This window comes from Chrysemys picta, unplaced genomic scaffold (assembly GCF_011386835.1).
Source record: "Chrysemys picta bellii isolate R12L10 unplaced genomic scaffold, ASM1138683v2 scaf359, whole genome shotgun sequence".
In the NCBI taxonomy this organism is placed as follows: Eukaryota; Metazoa; Chordata; order Testudines; family Emydidae; genus Chrysemys; species Chrysemys picta.
This window is the reverse complement of record NW_027053066.1, coordinates 54,882-64,401: the sequence shown is the minus strand read 5'-3', so window position 1 is coordinate 64,401 and position 9,520 is coordinate 54,882.

The window sequence follows — 9,520 nt, the reverse complement described above, 5'->3', positions numbered from 1 at the left end:
GACGTTCTGTACCTCCACCACTCTGGCCGACTTACCAGACCCCCCAGATAGCCATGGCTGCAATGTTTCCCATTCTCCGGTTACTTTCTGTGGGTGTTGGAGATGTGTATTCCCCACCAGGGTGAAGGTCATCGGCGGGCGCCCCCCCTCTGGCCTGGCGGCCATCGGCGGGCGCCCCGCCAGGCCAGAGGGGGGCGCCCGCCGATGGCCGGTTTCCGAAAGATGGTGCTCAGCTAGTGAGGATCTAATTCTGCCCGAAGAAACCACAGAGAACTGTATTGGACCTAAATATCCAGACTGTCTGCAGATGCGGAAAAGAACCGTGTATCAGTAGCTTACACTGAGTTTGCGTGCGGGACGTGGCATTGTCGGTTCTCACTTACACACGCCTTGTGCTCTATCTCTCTGTTTCAGACATCATGAAGCACAAGTGGAGAAGAAGGAAGTGTCAGGAATGCCATACACGGAGGAGAAAAGAAGATGGAGGACAAGGAAAGGAACTCTGGGCACAGTAACCAACCTCAAATCAGGCCTCAGGCCATGTAATTAGGCTGTAGGGGAATCTCGAGCCTCTTAATACCTTGAGCAGCGTGACCGCCCTGTAAGCTGGGTCCCGGTTTGTGCTATTGTGTCGTTTTGACATTCTGCTCCGTTATCTGGCTATTGACGGTGACTGCCCTGTCATCAGGGTGCAAGTCACCTCCCCCTGTCTTTGGAGGGGCATTGAGCTCTTTGTTAAACTGAGCAATGTGACCGCCGTGTATCTGGTGTCTGGGTCTCTGCCCTCTTGCTCATTTGGCTTTACGCCGTGCTCTGCCCCATTAGTCAGCGTGACAACCCTGTAATTAGGGTCTATGTCACAAGCCTCTCTAGGATAGGACATATTGAGCTCTTTGGTACTTTGACAGCTTGACCTTCCTGTAATTCAGGTTATGGTCTCTCCTCTTTGGCTAATGCCAGCGACCACGCTGTAATCAGGGTACAGGTTGCATCTCGCTTTTGAAATCTGGGTAATTAGAATCTTTTCCGTTATGTGGGCAGCTTGACCTCCCTGTAACTAGGGTGTGCGTCTCCGAGGCCCTCTGGGTCTCTTGGCCTCGTGCTGTCTTCACAACCTGTTGCGAACGACCGCCCTGTAATCAGGGATCGGGTCTGTGCCCTCTAGTCTTTTGGCACTTGGCCAAATGCAGCCACTGCCCTGAATGAGCACCCTGTAAACAGGGTACAGGTCTCATCTACTACTATTTCTGGCGCCCCCATGAGACTGTGTCCAGAGTTCCGGCCCATCCAACAGCGCTTCCAACATGCCTGGAATTCTGCAGCCAAGTCTCCTGCTTTCTGCTCACTTCTTGGACTCTTGGAGACCTGACATGCTATTGGTGGTACGATCCGAAAGTGAGTGTCCGCGGCGGTTTTGGACCGTTGTCGAAAGCGGTTCTCATTTACACACGCCTTGTGCTCCCTCTCTCTGATTCAGCCATCATGAAGCAGAAGTGGAGAAGAAGGCCTAACTTGTGTATTTCTCACACATTTCTAAAAGGAAGCAAACAAAACTAAATGTTCTGGCAACTGGCAGTTACTCTCCGCACTTCACAACTTTCAAACACCTACTCTACTTAAACGGTCACACCAACCAAAGTGTACCACACATTCAATATTAACTTTGTACCTATTGTGTCAGAAGTGAGAGTGTTTTTAGTAGTTGTGTCCATTGGTGGAAGTGGCAGTCGTGGTGTTTTAGTAGTCTTTTACGCTTATTGAATTCAAAGGATGATGATGTGGATGTTTTAGGTAGGTATTTTTCTGTTAAGTCTTGGTATTTGGGTAGAGGTGCAGTATTTTGTGATTATGACTGTTTTTCTGGTATTGGTTTAGTGTGAATTGTTGGCAATTTTAGATGTTTTTGTATCCGTACATTAGTAGATGTCTTTAGAGGGGAAAGCTGAGGTTGCCTGTTTGGTGCAATTTGATTGGTGTGAAAGTTAATTTCGGGTAGGTGTTTGAAAGCACTGAGGTTTGAATTTTTAGCTCAACAGGGATGCAGGACCCACCTGGCTACCTCAGTTCTTACTGTCATTCCTAATTCCAAAATCTTGGATGAAGATGACCAGGCAGAATAAAGATATCTCCAGAGACTTTCAAGAGGGTAGCATTTCTGCAGCTTTAGGGGATCCTTTAAACCTTATTGAGCGTTTCAAAGTGTAATAATTGTGGAAAACTTCCACTTCTGCCAATTCGAAGTTGAACAATGACCTGTATTAAAGGACTTACACTGGTAGTTAATTCTGTTCTGTATTAAGATGATTTTGCTAAAATCGCCACTTTCTGATGTGTGAAATGAATTATCTAGGTCTGATTATACCTATTTGATAAAAGTGTGATAACGACCCCATGTTAAATGCATGGATTGAACTTTGATTGTCATATCACATTGCTTTGCTTTCTGTAACTCCTTATTTATGAATGTATTTGTTACTATTTATGTAATTCAATTAATAAAATGTATACATTCAAGTATAGTCTCAGTTCTTTCTTTGGCTAAACAAAAAGGAATCTGATAAACTTGTGAAGAATTTTGGTATTGTTACGTTTAATTTAATTAACATCTTTTTACCCTTTTCAGGCGGTCGTTGGAAGTAACTACCCTGTAGTGGTGCAAGTTTGATTTTTCTCTTGGATCACACGTTTTGGGCAGACTGCAGTGTGATCTTGAGAATGGAGATCGCACTGCCACTTAGGTGCATAAGGTTGCCCTCCTAAAGCTTCTAAGGTGCACAAGAATAGGCCTTTGTTTGGTTCCTTCACTGTTCCCAGGCTTATAGATTGCTTGAGAGCTGCAGGCCCTAGAGCTCACTTCCTGAGCACAATATATGATTGTGACTATGATAAGATTGGACTAAAACTAGCAAGGTCCCGTGGTTTCTGCACCTTTCCCGTTCAGACATTTTTTAAAAAGTAGATTAATGTAATATTTTTATATTTAATTCAATCCCAAGTTTCTCAGAAATTGACTTTTACGGTGCACTCAATTTTCAATATGCTAATACATGTGAGGTAGTGTGGTCTAGTGGTTTAGAGCACTGGCCTGGGATTCAGGCGACCTGGTTTCTATTCCTGCCTCTGCTGCTGGGTCACTGGCTGTCCTTGGGTCACTTGGTGGTCACTTTGCCTCCCTGTGCCAGTGTCCCCCTCCATTTAAAAAAAAAAGTGGGGGAGGGGAGATGATTGTACTGACCTCATTTGTAAAGTGTTTTGAGATCTACAAGCACTAAACAGAATTTTTACTGGGTGCATGAAGATATAATTCACTATGGAGGCATTAATTTTGCTAATGCTGTGAAGAAAACTCTCTTGTGCATAATGAATTGAAACAGCCTCTCTCTCTTTGCATTTGTTAATTCATTTCTCCTATACCAGGTGCTTTTTGTTCCATTGAAATATGCATGGGGATGTGCTTTTTATTTATTACCCTTGCCCTATGATTTATTATTCAAAAGTGGGCAACTTGGAAAGCAAATACTCAATATTAGGTGATTGTTCGCCTGCTGTAGAAAAAGCCCGTGAAGAAGTGTGCAGCAGCTGCAGTTACACTAGGGGAACTCCATGACTTCAATAGATTCAATAGTCGTCTTTTCTCTGTTTACAGGTACTCTGACATGCCCCTTTCCCCCTTCACTTAAACCCAATTCAGAGGCAGCTGATGAGTCGCAGGTGCACTGGCTTCTTCCTTCTTAGAGGATGAATGGCACGCTATGAGAGACCTGAAACCCGATGGTATGATGATGAGGGCTCTAATTCAGCAAAGTACCATTCTAGCATACCTCAGCCAGAGTCATCATGCGTACCTAGAAAAAGAAAGGGCTTCCACAGCTAAACAAAAGATCTGTCAGGACTGACTATTCAATAGAATAGGCTGCTGCTAGTTAACCTGGTGTAAAGTTGGTTAAACCTCTCAAAGACTGCATTGGTGCAGGTTGCATTTCCACTGAATAATTACCATACCTTCTGCCTATTTAAAAATTATCTTCCCTGCTGTTTGATTTGTCTATAATGGCCTTATTGTTAAAACTATTGTGTCGTGTTGCTCTCCACTGCTAATTAGCGGAGCTTGTTAGAAAAAAACAATTGCCAGAGTTTGCTCTTTTGTTGAAATTGAAACACACTGCAGGACTGTGTCAATTCTGACAGAATCCACCAGAAACCAAGCATGTTTCCAATGGAACTTTGCCGGCCAGGCAAAATTCCATCAGAAACTTGCTTGGCTTCCTGACAGCTCAGCTGCCGGGCTCCTTGATAGACCATGTGGCACGCTGCTGGGGAACCTGGGTTTCCAGGCTCCCAGCTCCTCAGCTGCCTGCCTGGTGGGCTGATGGGAAGCTGGGAGCCTGAAAGTTGCGGGAGCCCCAGCTGCCAGGCTCGTGTAATTGACCTTCCTGTAATTCAGGTTACAGGAAGGGCTCTTAGGGTCCATGGCTCCAGGACAGCCCACCAGGTGTGCTACCGTGGAGCTAGGTCTTGTAAGGCTCCAAGGGTCTCCAGCTCTGGGGCAGCCTACAAGGCTGCTTTAGAGCTCAGTGGAGATCAGCAATTCCATTTCACACAGAATTTCAAAATTTTTGAATATGATTCCAAATCAGAATGAAATCTGATTTTGAAATAGCAAACTCCTCTACAAAATAGAATTACCGTTCTCCCCCCAGTTCTTTCCGACTGTGATACTAGTGGGGCCTTGTAATGAATGAAATCCTGTCTTACTGCTTCCCACATCTTTCCCCCTGTTATTTTTCTCCTTTCATCCCTGTGGAAACAAATATTTCCCTTTCCTATATTCTTCCGGTGTGTGTGTGTGTGTTCACTCTGGCGGGGTTGGAACAGATGCCCCTGGGGTAGAAGGATCTTTCCCTGCTGCGTTCCCGCGTGGCCCTTTTCTTGGTCAGAGCTGCCTGCAGAGCAGACTCCATCTTGGCTATGAGGATGCTAAAGATACATAAACATAAACATAAAGGCTGTGGTGACTCTGAAGGGGGTGGGTCAGAGCCTGGGCGGGAAACACTGAGGTGACTCTGAACTGGGGATGGGGAGGTGAGAGCTGGATGGGAAACACTGAGGTGAATCTGAAGTGGTTGGGGAGCGGGGGGTCACAGCCTGGGCAGGAAAGTCTGTGGTGACTCTGAAGGGGGGTAAGGTCGGAGCATTGGCAGTAAAGGCTGAGGTAACTCCGAAAGAGTCGGGGGTCGGAGCCTGGGCAGGAAAGTCTGAGGTGGCACAGGAGGAGGAGTCCAGCACTTGGGTGGGAAACGCTGAGGTGACCCTAAGGGGGTGGGGAGGTGAGAGCCTGGGCAGGAAATGCTGTGGTGATTCTGAAGAGGGGGAGGTGTCAGAGCGTGGGCTGGAAAGGCTGAGGTGACTCTGAAGTGGGTGGGTCAGAGCCTGGGTGGGAAAAGCTGAGGTGACTCTGAAAGAGTTGGGGTCGGAGCCTGGGCAGGAAAGTCTGAGGTGGCAGAGGTGGAGAAGTCCAGCACTTGGGCGGGAAATGCTGAGGTGACCCTAAGGGGATGGGGAGGTGGGAGCCTGGGCGGGAAATGCTGTGGTCAATCTGAAGAGGGGGAGGTGTCAGAGCGTGGGCTGGAAAGGCTGAGGTGACTCTGAAGGGGCTGGGTCAGAGCCTGGGCGGGAAAGGCTGAGGTGACTCTGAAGGGGTTGGGTCGGAGCCTGGGCGGGAAAGTCTGAGGTGTCTCTGAAGGGAGGAGGCCAGAGCCTGGGTAACACCAGAGGAGGAACCTGGAGTCTGGGCAGGAAAGTCTGAGGTGGCTGAGGAGGAGGAGACCGGCACACTATGGTGAATTTGAAGTGGTTGGGGAGTGGGGGTCACAGCCTGGGCGGGAAAGTCTGTGGTGACTCTGAAGGGGGGTGAGGTCAGAGCATTGGCGGGAAAGGCTGAGGTAACTCGGAAAGAGTCGGAGGTCGGAGCCTGGGCAGGAAAGTCTGAGGTGGCAGAGGAGGAGGAGGAGTCCAGCATTTGGGCGGGAAACGCTGAGGGGAGGTGGGAGCCTGGGCGGGAAATGCTGTGGTGATTCTGAAGAGGGGGAGGTGTCAGAGCGTGGGCTGGAAAGGCTGAGGTGACTCTGAAGGGGCTGGGTCAGAGCCTGGGTGGGAAAAGCTGAGGTGACCCTAAGAGGGTGGAGAGGTTGGAGCCTGGGCGGGAAATGCTGTGGTGATTCTGAAGAGTGGGAGGTGTCAGTGCCTGGGCAAGAAAACACTGAGGTGACTCTGAAGGGGCTGGGTCAGAGCCTGGGCGGGAAAGGCTGAGGTGACTCTGAAGGGGCTGTGTCAGAGCCTGGGTGGGAAAAGCTGAGGTGACTCTGAAAGAGTTGGGGTCGGAGCCTGGGCAGGAAAGTCTGAGGTGGCAGAGGAGTAGGAGTCCAGCACTTGGGTGGGAAAAGCTGAGGTGACCCTAATGGGGTGGGGAGGTGGGAGCCTGGGTGGGAAATGCTGTGGTGATTCTGAAGAGGGAGAGGTGTCAGAGCATGGGCTGGAAAGGCTGAGGTGACTCTGAAGTGGGTGGGATCAGAGCCAGGGTGGAAAAGGCTCAGGTGACTCTGAAAGGGTGGGTTGGAGCCGGGCAGGAAAGGCTGTGGTGACTCTGAATGGTGAGGGTCAGAGCCTGGGTCGGAAACGCTGAGGTGACTCTGAAGAGGGGGTGAGGTCAGAGCATTGGCGGGAAAGGCTGAGGTAACTCCGAAAGAGTCGGGGGTCGGAGCCTGGGCAGGAAAGTCTGAGGTGGCACAGGAGGAGGAGTCCAGCACTTGGGTGGGAAACGCTGAGGTGACCCTAAGGGGGTGGGGAGGTGGGAGCCTGGGCAGGAAATGCTGTGGTGATTCTGAAGAGGGGGAGGTGTCAGAGCGTGGGCTGGAAAGGCTGAGGTGACTCTGAAGGGGCTGGGTCAGAGCCTGGGTGGGAAAAGCTGAGGTGACCCTAAGAGGGTGGAGAGGTTGGAGCCTGGGCGAGAAATGCTGTGGTGATTCTGAAGAGGGGGAGGTGTCAGAGCGTGGGCTGGAAAGGCTGAGGTGACTCTGAAGGGGCTGGGTCAGAGCCTGGGCGGGAAAGGCTGAGGTGACTCTGAAGGGGCTGGGTCGGAGCCTGGGCGGGAAAGTCTGAGGTTTCTCTGAAGGGAGGAGGCCAGAGCCTGGGTAACACCAGAGGAGGAACCTGGAGTCTGGGCAGGAAAGTCTGAGGTGGCTGAGGAGGAGGAGACCGGCACACTATGGTGAATTTGAAGTGGTTGGGGAGTGGGGGTCACAGCCTGGGCGGGAAAGTCTGTGGTGACTCTGAAGCGGGGTGAGGTCAGAGCATTGGCGGGAAAGGCTGAGGTAACTCGGAAAGAGTCGGAGGTCGGAGCCTGGGCAGGAAAGTCTGAGGTGGCAGAGGAGGAGGAGTCCAGCATTTGGGCGGGAAACGCTGAGGGGAGGTGGGAGCCTGGGCGGGAAATGCTGTGGTGATTCTGAAGAGGGGGAGGTGTCAGAGCGTGGGCTGGAAAGGCTGAGGTGACTCTGAAGGGGCTGGGTCAGAGCCTGGGTGGGAAAAGCTGAGGTGACCCTAAGAGGGTGGAGAGGTTGGAGCCTGGGCGGGAAATGCTGTGGTGATTCTGAAGAGTGGGAGGTGTCAGAGCCTGGGCAAGAAAACACTGAGGTGACTCTGAAGGGGCTGGGTCAGAGCCTGGGCGGGAAAGGCTGAGGTGACTCTGAAGGGGCTGTGTCAGAGCATTGGCGGGAAAGGCTGAGGTGACTCTGAAGGGGCTGGGTCAGAGCCTGGGTGGGAAAAGCTGAGGTGACTCTGAAAGAGTTGGGGTCGGAGCCTGGGCAGGAAAGTCTGAGGTGGCAGAGGAGTAGGAGTCCAGCACTTGGGTGGGAAAAGCTGAGGTGACCCTAATGGGGTGGGGAGGTGGGAGCCTGGGTGGGAAATGCTGTGGTGATTCTGAAGAGGGAGAGGTGTCAGAGCATGGGCTGGAAAGGCTGAGGTGACTCTGAAGTGGGTGGGATCAGAGCCAGGGTGGAAAAGGCTCAGGTGACTCTGAAAGGGTGGGTTGGAGCCGGGCAGGAAAGGCTGTGGTGACTCTGAATGGTGAGGGTCAGAGCCTGGGTCGGAAACGCTGAGGTGACTCTAAGAGGGGGAGGGTCGGAGCCTGGGAGGGAAATGCTGTGGTGACTCTGAAGAGGGGGTGAGGTCAGAGCATTGGCGGGAAAGGCTGAGGTAACTCCGAAAGAGTCGGGGGTCGGAGCCTGGGCAGGAAAGTCTGAGGTGGCACAGGAGGAGGAGTCCAGCACTTGGGTGGGAAACGCTGAGGTGACCCTAAGGGGGTGGGGAGGTGGGAGCCTGGGCGGGAAATGCTGTGGTGATTCTGAAGAGGGGGAGGTGTCAGAGCGTGGGCTGGAAAGGCTGAGGTGACTCTGAAGGGGCTGGGTCAGAGCCTGGGTGGGAAAAGCTGAGGTGACCCTAAGAGGGTGGAGAGGTTGGAGTCTGGGCGAGAAATGCTGTGGTGATTCTGAAGAGGGGGAGGTGTCAGAGCGTGGGCTGGAAAGGCTGAGGTGACTCTGAACGGGCTGGGTCAGAGCCTGGGCGGGAAAGGCTCAGGTGACTCTGAAGTGGGTGGGTCAGAGCCAGGGTGGGAAAGGCTGTGGTGACTCTGAATTGCGGGGGGTTGCAGAGCCTGGATGGGAAAATCTGTGGTGACTCTTAACGGGGGTGGGTTCGGAGCCTGGGTAACACCAGAGAAGGAACCTGGAGTCTGGGCAGGAAAGTCTGAGGTGGCTGGGGAGGAGGAGTCCGGCACTTGGGTGGGAAAAGCTGAGGTGACCCTAAGGGGGTGGGGAGGTTGGAGCCTGGGCGGGAAATGTTGTGGTGATTCTGAAGAGTGGGAGGTGTCAGAGCCTGGGCAAGAAAACACTGAGGTGACTCTGAAATGCGGGTGGGGGCGGGGTGAGAGCCTGGATGGGAAACACTGAGGTGAATCTGAAGTGGTTGGGGAAGGGGAGTCAGAGCCTGGGCGCGAAAGTCTGTGGTGACTCTGAATGGGGTGGGTCAGAGCCTGGGCGGGAAACACTGAGGTGACCCTAATGGGGGGAGGGTTCGGAGCCTGGGCGGGAAATGCTGTGGAGACTCTGAATTGCGGGGGGTGTCAGAGCCTGGGCAGGAAAGGCTGAGGTGTCTCTGAAGGGGTGGGCCGGAATGGCTGAGGTGATGCAGGAGGAGGAGCTCAGCGCGAAAGATTTGGTACTTTTCTGACTCAGGAGGGGAAAATCTTATCTGAGAGTTGTGGAGTTGTTGTAAGGGTGTCTGACTAACACATGCTTCTGTGCTCCCTCTCTCTGTTTCAGGCATCTTCAAACACAAGTGGACAAGAAGAAAGGTTGAGGAATGTCAAGCCAAGGGGAAGAAAGAAGAGAAGTCACTGAAGCTGGAGGCAAAGGAAAGGGACTCTGGGCACAGTAAACTGCCTGTAATCAGGCCTCCAGTCATCTTA